This window comes from Lycorma delicatula, chromosome 6, assembly GCF_047948215.1.
Source record: "Lycorma delicatula isolate Av1 chromosome 6, ASM4794821v1, whole genome shotgun sequence".
Taxonomy (NCBI): Eukaryota; Metazoa; Arthropoda; class Insecta; order Hemiptera; family Fulgoridae; genus Lycorma; species Lycorma delicatula.
Window position 1 is genome coordinate 163,001,361 of NC_134460.1, and position 14,800 is coordinate 163,016,160.

At 32.6% G+C, this 14,800-nt stretch overlaps 1 protein-coding gene across 2 annotated transcripts in view; it reads left to right on the top strand.

The window, feature by feature from the left end:
* The first annotated feature begins 1,925 nt into the window (after positions 1-1,925).
* Spn (protein phosphatase 1 regulatory subunit spinophilin) overlaps positions 1,926-14,800 on the top strand; it is a 470,769-nt gene continuing 457,894 nt past the window's right edge. For both annotated transcript variants that reach the window (XM_075368965.1, XM_075368964.1), the window contains exon 1: positions 1,926-2,280. The gene's annotated coding sequence lies outside the window, so the exon portion shown is untranslated. The remainder of the gene's footprint in view (positions 2,281-14,800) is intronic.

Consider the following 14,800-nt stretch of genomic DNA (forward strand, 5'->3'; position numbering starts at 1 on the left):
GAAAATAGATGCTTTTAACTTATTAAAATTACATGCATTTAAAAAAATACTGCAACCAGTGTTAAATCAAGTTACTACAAAATTTGTTAATGTGAGCAGAGATGGTATTGGCAGAGTCACACAAAAGCTTTTATTACTACTGTCACAGTCGCCTTTGGGCAAGTGCACTTGCCCAATTGACAAACAGGTTTAGATTAAGATGACATTAGTTATTCAAAGAAGTAAGATTTTTAATGTTCTCCTGACAGTTGCATTTTTAAAGCTAGAATGAGCATAGATCTTCTGTACACATATATTGTTTCCATTTTAGTGATTTTTCAACCAGATTGTCACAATACAGAAGAAACTGTGCTTACTTTTAGACTGGATCACAGTCACAGTGTTACAAACACATGCCGAACAAAATGAAATTAAATGTCCATTTCCTTTATTCTCAAATACACTTCCTGCAAAACTATTTAAGAAATGTTATATTTGGAGTGTCAGCATCAGTGATTTGAATGTTTAACTGAAGTAATATCAAAATCAAATCTTGTTATAGACAGCACACATTGACCAGTAATCATACATTTTCAGTTACATTAAAACACAAGATTATATAGCATACTTCCGTTACACACAATGATAAATTTAGCAACCAGGTAATAGATTAAAATTAGATTGGGTACACTATACACACAATCACTTCTATAAGTAAAGAACCTGTACAAGAATTAGATAGATCAAAATAAACTATAAACACATTCAGAGATGTTAACTACAGAACTAAAATTTTTTACATTGCATATAAAATTACAATACCCTCAAAAAATTTATAAAAATAATAATTAAATAAATAAATGTAATGCTTAAAATATATTCAACCACAAGCTAAAGAAGTTAAGAATAGTTCTGATAAGATATACCAGAAACATATTTCTGTTTCTTTTTTTTTAATAAAAAGTAGTAAAAAGATCTTGTGAGACAAACTTCCTTTGTGGAATTTTACACTGACAGGAGCCCTCTACATTTCCATCTGATACATTTGTATTTTCATTACCCACATAAGTACTTATTTAAAGTATGGCTTTGTAAATGCATTTTTAAAATTGAATTTATTTAGTTATGAATTTTTTATTCCCATCCTTGTTTATTGTTTTTACTTTTGGTAAGATCCCTTTAAAACTATTAACACTGCTTCTTAAGCTTAACTAAAAGAACAGCATTAAAAGTTGTTCCTAAGAATTGAGGATAATAATAACTGTATTGCCGAAATACCTACATCAATAATTAAGAAATAAAAAAGATAAATTGTAGTCTGTATGAATAATATAAATTATAGGGTAGAATTGTAATAACTTAAATACGTGACTGTAATATAATAAATAAAATCAGTATGGAATAAAGAAACAGAACTCGTAGAAGTATGTTTCCTGGAATTTAGAAAGCGAACGGTAACGTACTAACTGTTCATCCAGTTTATGAAATAACATTGGAGTATAATTTTAAAAGCATTAACTAAAACTAATATTTTATTTCTTAAATATAAATTAAACAAGAATGTACAGTTAACTAATTCTAAAATGTTGTAGCTTTGATATACGTTAAAGAAGTTTTGATGTCTTTTTAAATATTTTGTTATTATCGGAAGATACTGTGGTCTGGCGGAAATTTCTGAAACTGTTTTGCTTTATGTTTTTATTTTATTTTCTTATTAGAGAACATAAGAAAAGAAAACAAAGAAAAAATCTTGAAAAGAATAATAATAAAATATATGCATATAAGATAATTTAAAAATTATTACATTTATAAATATTTTTTATTTAGATTATTCTTTTCAGGTGGAATTGATTCTACATGCCTGTTAAAATAAGGTTGTTGGGTTGGCAATAGCGTTTTGCACGCAACCTGGCGGGTGCAAAACCGGTGAGAGTCGGGTTGTTGACTGTAGTGGGTGCTGGACGGTGTTGTCGGATGTTATGAATTCCTTGTAATTGTTTAAGTTAAATATTTATGAGTCCGTTCGATTATGTGTTAACATGAATGAATTGTGATTTGTGTCGCGTGATTATTTTATTATATTGATGCTTTGAATGCCTTCATTATATAGTGAAAAGTTTCTCATTTTTATTAGATCCATTCATTGATGGGCCCTGGCATGATCATCTAATATAGCCTTTAGGGCACAAAAAAACCAACCCTGTTTTGTTAAATTTTTGTGTGAAAGTGTGTTTAGTGCTGTGAATAAATTGTGATTGAATTTACATTGTTTTGTTTATCAAATACTGGAATAATCTAACGGTGAGTTGACGTATTTATTTTATTTATTTCTTTTGCATATAGGGTTGTGGACTGTACACGTTCGTAATCTATACCGAGTTCAGACCAGAGATCGGTGGTATCTGTAGTGCATCCAAAAATAATTAACACCACTATCTAAAGTTTAAGAATTATATTTTGATTTAACAGTCTACTTCGATTTTGGTTTTACGATTTGAGAAATGTTTTTATTGAAAAATATACAGTATGCTCTGTTGAGTTGTAATATTTACTAATTTCGATTTTATTCATCTCGAGACTGACTTGTTACCACATTTGTCATTATCGGTTTAATCTTCTTTTTAAGAATTATGTCATTATTTCACTCCTGAATTGAAGATGTTTATTCGGTGTTAGGGTGTCACCAAATTGGTATATCTACGATTTTTTTAATTTTATTTCTCTACAGCTTCGTCCTGCATCACCGTAAAACAAGTAGTTCGCACAAATATATGATTAGGCCTACGTATATTGCATTAAAAAGAATATTGTTTACGTATGTTCTCAAATTCATTAGCCTATTTTCTTACGTGTGAAAGAGCTGTGTTTCGATTGTTTTAATGTTACCCGCGAAGCATTCGTCGAGTGTTAAATATTTTACGGATATTCATTAAAGAAGAAAGAATTGGTCACTTTACTTCTTTATATTTATGTTGGAACGGTGACAAAAATATAAGGAAGTAAAAGGATTAATTTTTTTTTTTTCGTTAATGAATATCCTTCCTTAGAATAACACGAATGTATATCCTGAAAATTTGAAAGAAATCGGTCGGTCGGTTCTCGCGCGATTTTGTTGCAGATTCACAAACTTTCGGATTTATAATACAGGTGTATCGCTAAGTTCTCCCGGGACCATCATAACCTATTCCATTCGTGAAAATAATTGAAAAAGTTCATATAAACATATATCCTGAAATGCTTAGTTTTCGAGTTAAGGCTAGTGAAAGATTTCGCTTGGATTTCAGCTACTACGCTGAAATGAGGTCGTACTGAAATTTTTAGGACTTAATTAAGAAGCGGAATAAGTGATTTCTTTTGGTTTTTGACTTGAAAAATCGTATGAAATAGGTCTCGGAACCGTACCTGTAGGAGGTTTTGAGAAATCTGGGAAGGAAACCAATAAATTTGGGTAAAAACCCCTATTTTTTATGTTTGATGTACGATAACTTTATTAAATGGGTAATAAACATATGAAACTTTTAAACAAAACTTGTAGAAAATTTAATTCTGAACAAAACGATGTAAGATAAGTTGAATAAAACAAAGAAAAATTAGAATTTTATTTAGAAACAGTACATTACTACATTTCTCAGAAAAGTACTTATTTAGTGTATATAAAATCATATTTTTTTTGGTAACGAAAAATTTGTAAAAGCAAGATTTACTATTAAAAAAAATGTTTATACTATAAGTTACACAAAAATTGTAAAATAATAATTACTTAGATAATATATTTTTTTTATTAATAATAGAAATTCAGTAAATTATTTGAAAGTTAATAACAGTAAAATAACACCTGGTCAGAAATGCGCAATACTGCATTAGTGTTTAGATCATTCTGTAAGGTACATTAGATATATCGGATACTGTGAACCGTGCGGTCGTTAGCGAAGATCTTCTGTGAATTTTAGTTTGGACCTGATCGGTTTGCCGTTGAAGTAATGCCATACAGAGGAATACGCTGATGTATTGATTTTGGATGTGTATAATGCTACACCAGCTACAGTAAAATATGAAATACGTTTTGCGATTCGCAGGATTCCAGATCACAAAACAATTAGCGCGACCTTTAGCAATCTTCGGGAATAGTATTCGTATCAGCTACGAACGAACTACCCCACACGACGCTGTTATTGATGAAATTATTATCAGTGCAGTTCGCGCAGTCCGATTACCTACCGGGTCGGTCTAGTGGTGAATGCATCTTCCCAAATCAGCCGATTTGGAAGTCGAGAGTTCCAGCGTTCAAGTCCTAGTAAAGTCAGTTATTTTTACACGGATTTTAATATACAAGACTACACTTCATTTGCACTCATACGTATCATCCTCTGATGTGTTATCTGAACGGTAATTACCGGAGGCTAAACAGGAAAAAGAAAGAAACCTTGTCAGTACATAACCCCACCGGGTTGGTCTAGTTCTGAACGCGTCTTCCCAAATCAGGTGATTTCGAAGTCGAGAGTTCCGACGTTCAAATCCTGGTAAAGGCATTTACTTTTATACGGATTTGAATGCTAGATCGTGGATACCGGTGTTTTTTGGCGGTCGGGTTTCAATTAATCACACATTTCAGGAACGGTCGAACCGTACAAGATTACACTTCATTTACATTCATACATATCCTCATACCTTACAGTGGTTACAGAAGCTCAAGCGAAAAAGAGAGGCGTCAATACACTTAATTTACATTTATACAATTCATCCCGTGAAGTAATCGGTCCTTTTTTGTTTTATGCCGCACAAAAATTCTTGCCCAAATCAATTCAAAATCACTCAAAAATTATGTGAAAAAAAAACAATTTTTAGGCGAGAAAAAAGTAAAAAGAAAGATTTTTCACCCACCCTCGCTTCGCTCGCTAATCTCGACTTACCGGTAATGTCTTGATTATTTAAATAATAAATAATCGCATTAATTCCTGAATTTATTATTTAAGTACTCAAAAGATTACTGTGTTAATTAGTCAAGGCGAGCGTAGGTTAAGTTTGGTTAAATTATATTCACGATTAAATAAATTTAAACGGTCGTATCGAACGAGTTCCTAAAGCGTTCAGAACTTGATTTGGCGAGGAAAAATAATTTTTTTTCAAGTTTTTTTATTTTAAAATTATTTTTACGTCCAAAATCAAGGATATATAATGACTGTTCAAGGGGGTTTGGGGTGCGGACCCCCTCCGATTGTTACAATATACAGACGTAAATGTAAAATTAAACTTTTACTTTTGAATTAAACTTAAGTTAATAAATAGAAAAAAATAGAAAAAAGTTTTTTTAAAAAAAGCTAATATTGAAAAATCTTTCGCAGGCCGTATGTTAGCTTTGCCTGCACTAATTACTGAACGTAATTTTAAAAGTAATATAAGATTTATAAACCAATATTTTAGCTGTGTGTATTCTATAAACAACACAGGTAAAACGAAATAATTATATCAAAAACCAAATTAAAATGTACGTTACTTTAGAAATAATTTAAAAATATTTCTTGTATAGGTCGGCAATAACTAACAGCTACAATGAAAATTGTGAATCTGTTATCGTAAAGTATCATGCGATTAAAGAAATTTTAGTTATCATATCGTAGTGTAAAAATACAATTTCAATTTTTTAACGAGGAATACGCCGATATAATTTTTTTTTTGGATTTTGTAACGGAAATTTTGAATTTGCTCGACGTGAAGAAGAGATTCCCTGGAAGATGAATTCCGTATACAAAAACATTTTCTTCTGTATATTTATCGTTTACGAACGAACTAGTTATTTCCGACGCGTTCGTTTGTTGTTGAACGCCGGTTAAATCATCGTGTGATTCAGCATAACCCAGACACCGGTACAAAGCGAATTTCATGTTTTAGTGGTTTGTCAAAAAACAAACTGTCGCATCCTGCGAAAAGAAATCTTTATCGTTTCCGCCTGCAGAAGGTTCAAAATTTTCGGCCAACAGATTAACCCCCGGCGTTTAAACTTCTGTCACTGTTGGCTTCTAGACAACGCCGATAGTGTAAATTCAATTTTATTTACCCATCAAGCCGCTTACGAGAAACGGGGTCTTTAATTTTAAAAATAGTCATTAGTAACCTTGGAAACTAGTTTCCACATTAATGTTTGCTGTGGCATTATTTATGATAAAATTCTGGGACCGTTTGTTTTCAATGATAATCTTTCGGCAGATCCCGTACGTTCATTTCTCGAAAAATAATTTTCCGGCTTTTTTGGAGGATTTACCTTAAACTAGATTGCAAACGATTTTCCAGCACGATAGTGCAATGCTAAATTTTCTTTTAGCTACTAGAATGCTAAACCGGATCGGGTACTTGCCACCACGCCGCTGACTTAAACCGACTAATTTACTTCGTTTGGGGCCGTATGAAAACGATAGTATACCGACAACAGGTTAATAATAAAGAAGAGTTACGTATTAAAATACGAAATTATCCTCAGACGATACGGGAAATCTCCGGTAATATTTTACCTCGGGCAGATTGGTGTGTATATTGTGAAGGAGGGAATTTCGAACGATTATTGTAACTGAGGTTTGTTATTCTGTTGCCGTTTATCGTTTTTCTTCGCATACCAAAACAAAAAATTACACACGAAATGATTTTTATCGGCTGTATTTACATTAAGTTTCTCAGAATTAAATTTTCTACAAGTTTGTTACTAAATCTTCCGCGTTTATTAGTCGCTTAACAAAGCTATTGTACTACAAACCTAAAAAAAACTTGTTTTTCGACGCAGAATTTTGTTTTTTACGTCGGATATCTTAAAAACTACTGGAGTTACAGTCGAGGGACCTGTTTTATCCTATTTCCCGGCTCAAATTACATAAGAGATCGACTTTACTCCTTAATTTGGATCACACAAATTACAGTAGGGCTTCTTTTTATTAGAAGAGTCAAACTCCGTGCGAAATCTTTCGCCAGCCGTAACTCGAAAACAAGCGTATCCGGATTTACGGTTACACGAATCCTTTTCATTATTTTTACCAGTAGAACGTGTCCTGAAAGTCTCTCCGTTTCTTCGTGGGTCATTCTGTATATATATTCATTTCGAGTTGTATTCTGAATTTGCAAATATTTTTCAGTTATTTTTACGAATGAATTTTGCCCCTCAATATCTATTTATTACTACGCCTTTGAGTTAGTTACTATTCTGTTGGATAATCATCTACTTGGCCTATAACAGTAAGTAAAGTATTAAAAATGTAATTTACCTTTGTTAATTATTATTATTTTTTTTAAACAAACTAAAAACCGTAAGTTGCGCAAACCTCTGCTCTTTTTTGTCTATATTAGTACTTGATTTAGTGTATTACGTAGCGTGGGTTATAAATATTCATCTTTTTTTTTGTGTTATCTTTATCCATTGAATTTTTCATTAGACAGGATACAACACGTTATAAACGGATATTACTTAGGTAAGCACACTGTCAACGTGGAGAGGGGATGCATTGTGAATATTTATTTAAAATTCTGAAATAAATATTGTAATATTAAAAGTAAATAATAGCCGTTTAAGTTGTTGCTGTGATGTTAATTTTTGCTTATTGTTTGTTATCTATATTATAGTACTGTTTAAATTTCATTATTGTCTGCATTAGGAATTGAAATTGAAAATGCAGTAAAATTGCTCATATAACGCGTTCTCCCTAGTTTTATTGTAGAACGATTTTTCCATCTTTGCAAATTTGAATTGTAACTCGATAACCAAGGCGTTAACAGAAAAATGGGGTCTCTTTTCCTGTTTAGCCTCCGGGAATCACAGTCAGGTATTACTTCAGAGAATGAATGAGGATGATATGTATGAGTGTAAGTGAAATGTAGTTTTGTACGGTCTTAGGTCGACCGTTCCTAAGATGTGCGGTTAATTGAAACCCAACCGCCAAAGAACACCTGTATACACGATCTAGTATTCAAATCCGTATAAAATAGCCGCCTTTACTAGGATTTGAACGTTGGAACTCTCGACTTCGAAATCAACTGATTTACGAAGACGCGTTCACCACTAGACCAACCCGGTGGGTGTTTACATTTTTTTATTTAAATGAAAGTACATACAATTTTATTTCATTAATAACTTGTGATATTTTTTCTTTTTTTTACCGTTCATCGTAAAACATTTTTTTACAATCAGAAGGTAATAATTATTAATAAATCTGTATATTTAAATAAAAAAAAAAAGTTAAAAAAAAGGAGATGATTTGAACTATGTGCCTTCTCCTAGTAAGATGTAAATATTTCATTAATTAAACTCTATTTGGCTGTAACTCTGGAACCGATGAAAATAAGTACCACGTATGATATATCGTTGAAAAGCTCTCAGTGAGCGCTTATTACCGCAGTTAAAAAAAAGTACAAAATCCAAATTTTTGGATTTTGGGCTTTTTTGGATACTTTGGTCTAGTCAATTGCAATCAAAAGAGGAAGTGCACAACTATATGTTACAACAGTCGAAAATGTCTGTTTACAAACACAAAAATGTATGACTGTATGTTTACGGTCCTAAATCCAAAATTTCAACATCCTACGGCTAATCGTTTTTTAGTTATGCAAGGTACGTACAGACATCACGCCGAAACTAGTGAAAATGGATTCAGGGATGTTCAAAATGAATATTTCCGTTGAAATCTGAAAACCGAAGTTTTTCGCGATCCAGGATTTTTGTTTTCTTTACGCAATAATTTTTTCAATGTTCAATTCACGGTAAAAATTCTTAGAATATAATTAATATTAATTTGAATTAAAAAAAAAAAAAATTGTAAGTATAGGGAAAAATGTCGGAAATGTTTGTTTATTTTGTAACAGTTTTATGTTCTACATTGCAATTTACGTTTTTATATTTAATGTTTTCCAAATACCATTATTTTATGTTTCCCTTTCTTTTGTTATAATTTGTAATGTAAAATATTATTTTTACTTTTGTGGACGAAGTAAAGGAAGTATTGTGATCGCGAAAAATTTCGGTTCTTAAATTTCAACGGAAATTTTAATTCATTTTGACCATCCCTGAATCCATTTTCACTAGTTTCGGCGTGACGTCTGTACGTACCTCGCATAACTAAAAAACGATTAGCCGTAGGATGTGGAAATTTTGGATTTAGGACTATTGTAATATCTAGTTGTTCACCACTCCTTAGATTGCAATTGACTGAACCAAAAAAGCCCAAAATCCAATAGAATTTGGATTTTAGACGTTTTCTTAACTGCAGTTACAAACCCTTGTTGAGAGCTTTTCGACGATGTATCATAACCGGTACTTATTTTTATCGGTTCCAGAGTTATAGCCAAATGAAATTTTAATTAATGAAATATTTTGATGGTTAAAGGGAAGGCACATCGGTTGATATCCGACTTCATCTCCTTTTTTTTTTAACTTTTTTTTTAATTTAAATATATTTATGTATTTATAATTATTAACTTCTGATTATAAACACATTTTTATGATAAATAATAATTCAATACTAACCATTAAAAAAAAAAAAAGAAAAAATATCAGAATTTTTTAATGAAATAAACTTTTATGTACTTTTCATTTTAAAAGAATGTGTATATGTAATTTAATTAAGGGTACAAGGAAGTCGTGTGGTGTCCACATCAGATATTTGGGCAACGGTAAATGGACGAATTTTTTTTTTTTGTGGATTCATAACGTTTAATCAAAAGGTATTTAAAAAAAAAGAAAAAAGATGAGGAATGTGACAAGTTTTAAATCGACTGAGTATTGAAAGGTAAATGAAAAGCGTGAAGGAAGTTCACTTGAATAAAACTTAATACTGGAATGAAATATTTCCATAAACTCGTTTCATTCTACGTATTTTGTTACAGAATAAAGAACTAATAATAGAGACGTAAAGTATTAACCCTTGTACTATTCCTCTAGTGGCAGAGGCGGGTATTAAATTAAAATTCATCTTTGTTTATGTCTTGTACCTGATTTTGTATCACCATTCATAGTCACAGTCCTGTAAAATAATAATTAAATGTAATAAAACGTTCACGCAGTAATAATTATAAGACCCCCACCTCAACATTTTAAATAAGAAATCATGAAAAATGCTGCGGGTTTTATACGAATAGATACGGTAATCGTAGTAGTTATAAAATTAGGAACAGTGAACTCGATAAACAAAAAATGAATAAAGTAGTACCCGATCTTAAAGAACTGAAGGCTTTAACAGTAAAGTCCGCAGGTATGTTTATATATATATAACAATAATAATATATTTTATTTAAATTTTTATATAAAAAAAAACTCGCACATTACCTTTCATGATCAGAGATAAAATTTTAACGATCTAAAAACAAGTTAACCGGGCTAAAGCAGAGACATAACAGATTAATTATAATTAGTAAATAATCTAATTTATTTATTTATGTAGGTCTTGTAAGAAATATTGAGAAAATTATATAAACGAGTTAATCGAGATACTATTAGATTCCTGTCATGAACTTTCACAACGCACGATTAACATAGATTTAAATAGAAGATTGTAATTACAAGCCGGATAACCTATCCGTAATACTTTCATATTAAAAAATCATACTTAATTATATTGGCGATAAAAAATGAGATAAAATAACTAAAGAATAAAAAATGAAAATGCAGTTGGAAATAGTTGTTAACGTTTTGAGTTACGACAGTCATTTTGTAATTAATGACACGAATTGTTGTGGAGCTAAAATTGTTTATTTATTCCGTGTGACATTTTAAAAATTTTCAACATAATCTACAGTAAGGTTAATACAATTGTCTAGTATCTTAATCGCCTTATTTATGCCTGCAGCAAAGAAATCTTTGTCTCGATGTGGGGAGCTACGAGGGATATTTGTCTATAAAGTAAAGACCGCTGGGAAATTTCTTTCCTTAAGGTTGGCGAATCTGTGTCGTTCACGGCCACGCTAATAATATGTACACTGCATTGTTGTCTGTAAGTTGTCGCGTTTTAGTATCTTTGATTACGTGTGTAATTACGTTATAAAATGAAGAGGAAAATCGATGTTGCCGCCGACTGTGAAATACGTGGAGTCACGTTTTTTCAACCGTCAAAACGTTAAGCCGGCTGAAATTCATAGGCGGTTGGTTGCTGTGTACGATTATAATGTAATGAATGAAAGAAACGTTCGAAAATGATGTGAAAGGTTTAGAAAGAAATAGAAAAAACAGAATTAATGTGCGCAATGAAGAACGTTCGGGGAGGCCCTCGATAATCACCGAGGACTGTTGAAACGTGTCGATGATGAAATCAAAAGAGATCGTCGCTCAACGATTTCCGACTAGCCCTTCTTTTTCCTGATGTTTCAAGAGCTGTTATCGATCGCATAGTTTAGGTTTCAGAAAGGTTCGTGAATGTCGGGTGCCGCACCTCTTAACGGAATGTCACAAAATAATCCGAATGGGATGTGCTTTGGAATTTTTGATGCGCTACACAGAAAAAGGTGATGAGTTACTTAATTCATTTGTTACCGGCGATGAAACATGGATTTCGTATTACACTCCAGAGAGAAAACGGTCGTCAACTGAATGGCGTCATTTTCAATCACCAATCAGACCAGAAAAGGTCAAGCTACAGCCATTTGGTCGCAGACTGATGGCCGCACACAGTCTTTTGGGATCGGTTTGGCATACTGCTGATCGATTTCATTCCACGTGGAACGACTATAAATGCTCGAAATGCCAACTACGAAACTCTACGTAAGTTGCGGCGCGCCATTCAAAATCGGCGACGTGGGTGACTGACCGATGGCGTCGTCCAGCTGCACGATAATGCACGTCCACATGTTGCGGGTCCGACACGCGATTTACTGAAAACATTTGGGTGTGAATTTTCGATCACCCTCCACATACTTCGGATTTAGCTCCTTCTGATTACCATTTGTTTGGGAAATTGAAAGAATTTTTAAATGGTAAAGGCAGTTACTTTTAACAGATTTGAATACTAGATTGTGGATACCGGTATTCTTTGGTGGTTGGATTTCAATTAACCACACATCTCAAGAACGGTCGACCTTAAAGACAAGTCTACACTTCATTTCTATTCATACTTATCATCCTCATTCATCCTGTGAAGTGAAAAAAAAATTTCCAATACAAAAGTTGTAGATCATGCAAAAATCTACAACTTTTGTAGAGGTCACTTTTTAACATAACCACAAAATTTCCGAGAAAAATCCAAAAATCTTCCTTTTTTTCGTTTTAATTTTTAATTTTCGCAAAAATATTTGCAAAATCGCACCCCCACCCTAAAAAATGCTTCAAACTAGCGGTTAAGTGGGTATACTGCGTCAATAGTACCCTCTGGTCGCCGCAAGGAGCACTGTGTAGCGCTGACGGGCTAAATTTAAATTAAATTGTGTGTGTAAGCCGCGTGACGGGAAAGCTCTACAACTGTGTTGTCAGCTTTTTTATTGTGTTAGAGGAGGTCGTGAAGTGTTAAGATCTATAAAACTGTGACGTATAAGATTCGGCATTCGATTAGAATATTTTCCCTTATGGCCGTTCAGTATAACTGTACAGCCGGGAAAGTAAAAGTATAGAACTCGATAATTATCTCGGCGTCTCAATTTTCAGGGGTTTAATCAAGATATACTTTTGGGAGAGATGTCTGGTTCTGTAAAGGGAATTTTAGGGATACCGATATGTCAAGAATCACGTAACGGGTGTTTTTTTTAAAAAGCGATAGAACTTTAAATTGAAATAAAACACATAAAAAGGTAAGTTTGAAGCCGATTTTGTTTTTATCTGAAAGATAACTATCTGACGTTTAATTTTCGAAAATAATTTCCGGCATATGTCCACCACGACTAGCTTTGACAAACCGGATTCGATCGGTCCAATTTTGAAATGCTTTTTCAAGTAATCTGGGACGTATTTCGTTCATAACACGAGTTGTGTTTGCTTCCAAAGCGTCAATTGTTGCTGAAATATCGGCGTGAACCGGAGACTTCATATATCCCCATAGAAAATAATCCACTGGCGTTAGGTCACACGATCTCTTGGAGGCCGATTCACCGGACCGATTCGTGAAATAGTTTTGTAGCTAAATTGTTCTTCCGATAAATCGACTGTTTCGGTAGCAGTATGAGGTGTTGCGCCATCCTGTTGAAACCAAAACTGTAGCTGGTCGATGCGATGCAAATTTGGAAACAAATAATCACCGATCGTCGATCTATAACGGTCACCGTTGACAATACCATGCGCTCCGGCCTCATTTTTAAAGAATTAAGAACCGACGATGCCTCAAGCGTGTAATCCACACACCATACAGTGCACTTTTCAGGATGCAGTGTAGACTCGTAAATTTCCTGAGGATTGGTCTTACTCCATATACGATAATTGTGTTTGTCGACATAACCGTTTAACCAGAAATAAGATCGGTCACCAAACAAAATTTTTCGATAAAAAAACGGATCGGTTTCCGATCGATTTAGGCACTATTCACCAAACAAATAACAACGTTTGTTATGGTCTTCCGGCTTCAGTTCTTGCACCAATTGCACCTTGTACGGGTGTAGACCGTGATCTTTACGTAAAATATTCCACGTAAAATATTCCAGTGGATGGACAAAGTCCAAGTTGTTGAGAACAGCGACGAATAGACCGCATTCGGATCATCTTCAACACTATCACTGACAGCACCGATATTTTCGTCTGTACGTATATATATATATATATCTTTGTCTTGCTGTTGGTTTTCCATCGATTAGAGTAAACGTTTTTCGAAATTTATCAGCAGTTCGACGAATGAGTTTCTCTGATGCACGATTATGTGCACCATAAAAATTACGAAGCGCTCTTTACGTTTGGCGAACAGAACGTTGATTTTGGATATACAGTTCCACAATTTGTAAAGGTTGTTGCGGCGTCGGTTTTTCCATGATCATTTGCCAGCGCTCACTGATATGAAATGATAAAACAAAATTGATCAAAACAAAACAAATGACAGCTATCTTTATCAAAAGTTCTTTCACTTAAAAAAAACACCCGTTACAAATATATACGAGTATGTATATATATTTTAATCCATTTAACAATTTGTTCTATTTTTTCGAACATTTTTAGTATTTTTTTTTTTTTTTGTTATTTAAAATAAAGTATCGTACGCAAAGATAGTTTATTATTGGATAGTAAAATCTTTTGGAGTAATTTTCAAAAATATAATTTGAATGCAATCGATATTTTTTATGCAGGTAAAAACCGATTTAAAGTAATAAATGTATATAGTTTAAAATATTAGTGTCGTATTATAAACGTTATTTTATAAATCATCGATGCTAAAAATATTATTATAAATTTGTTTTTACTTAATTTTTTGTTTTCAACGTAAATATAGAATCTTATTTATTAGCATAATGATAAAAACCTTACCGTATTTTTATCTAAGCGCGTGCACTGTTTGAGGTGATTATTACGTAATTTCAATTGTTTTTTCATCACCGACTTATCTTAAAACATTTATTTATTTAATAAACACATCGACTAGTCGCTTGTTATCGCGATAAAATAGTGTTTACACATTTTTTTCAGTAGCTTATCTTTTATTTAAAGAAAAAAATTTGTTTTAATCGCTTAAGTTATTGTAAAAACGCGTATTATATTAAGTTAAATAAATTTAGTTTTTTCCTTAAACAAAGCTGAAATTTACGTACAGTTACGTGGAATTATTTAAGAAAGTGTTATCGGATTGGCGGTCTGCCAAACCGACGCTCTGAAATATGTGCTACTGCCCTCTCTAAACGAAAAACATAATTTTAGCGATGAGAAATTCCAGAAGTTGTAGGTGTATTAGCC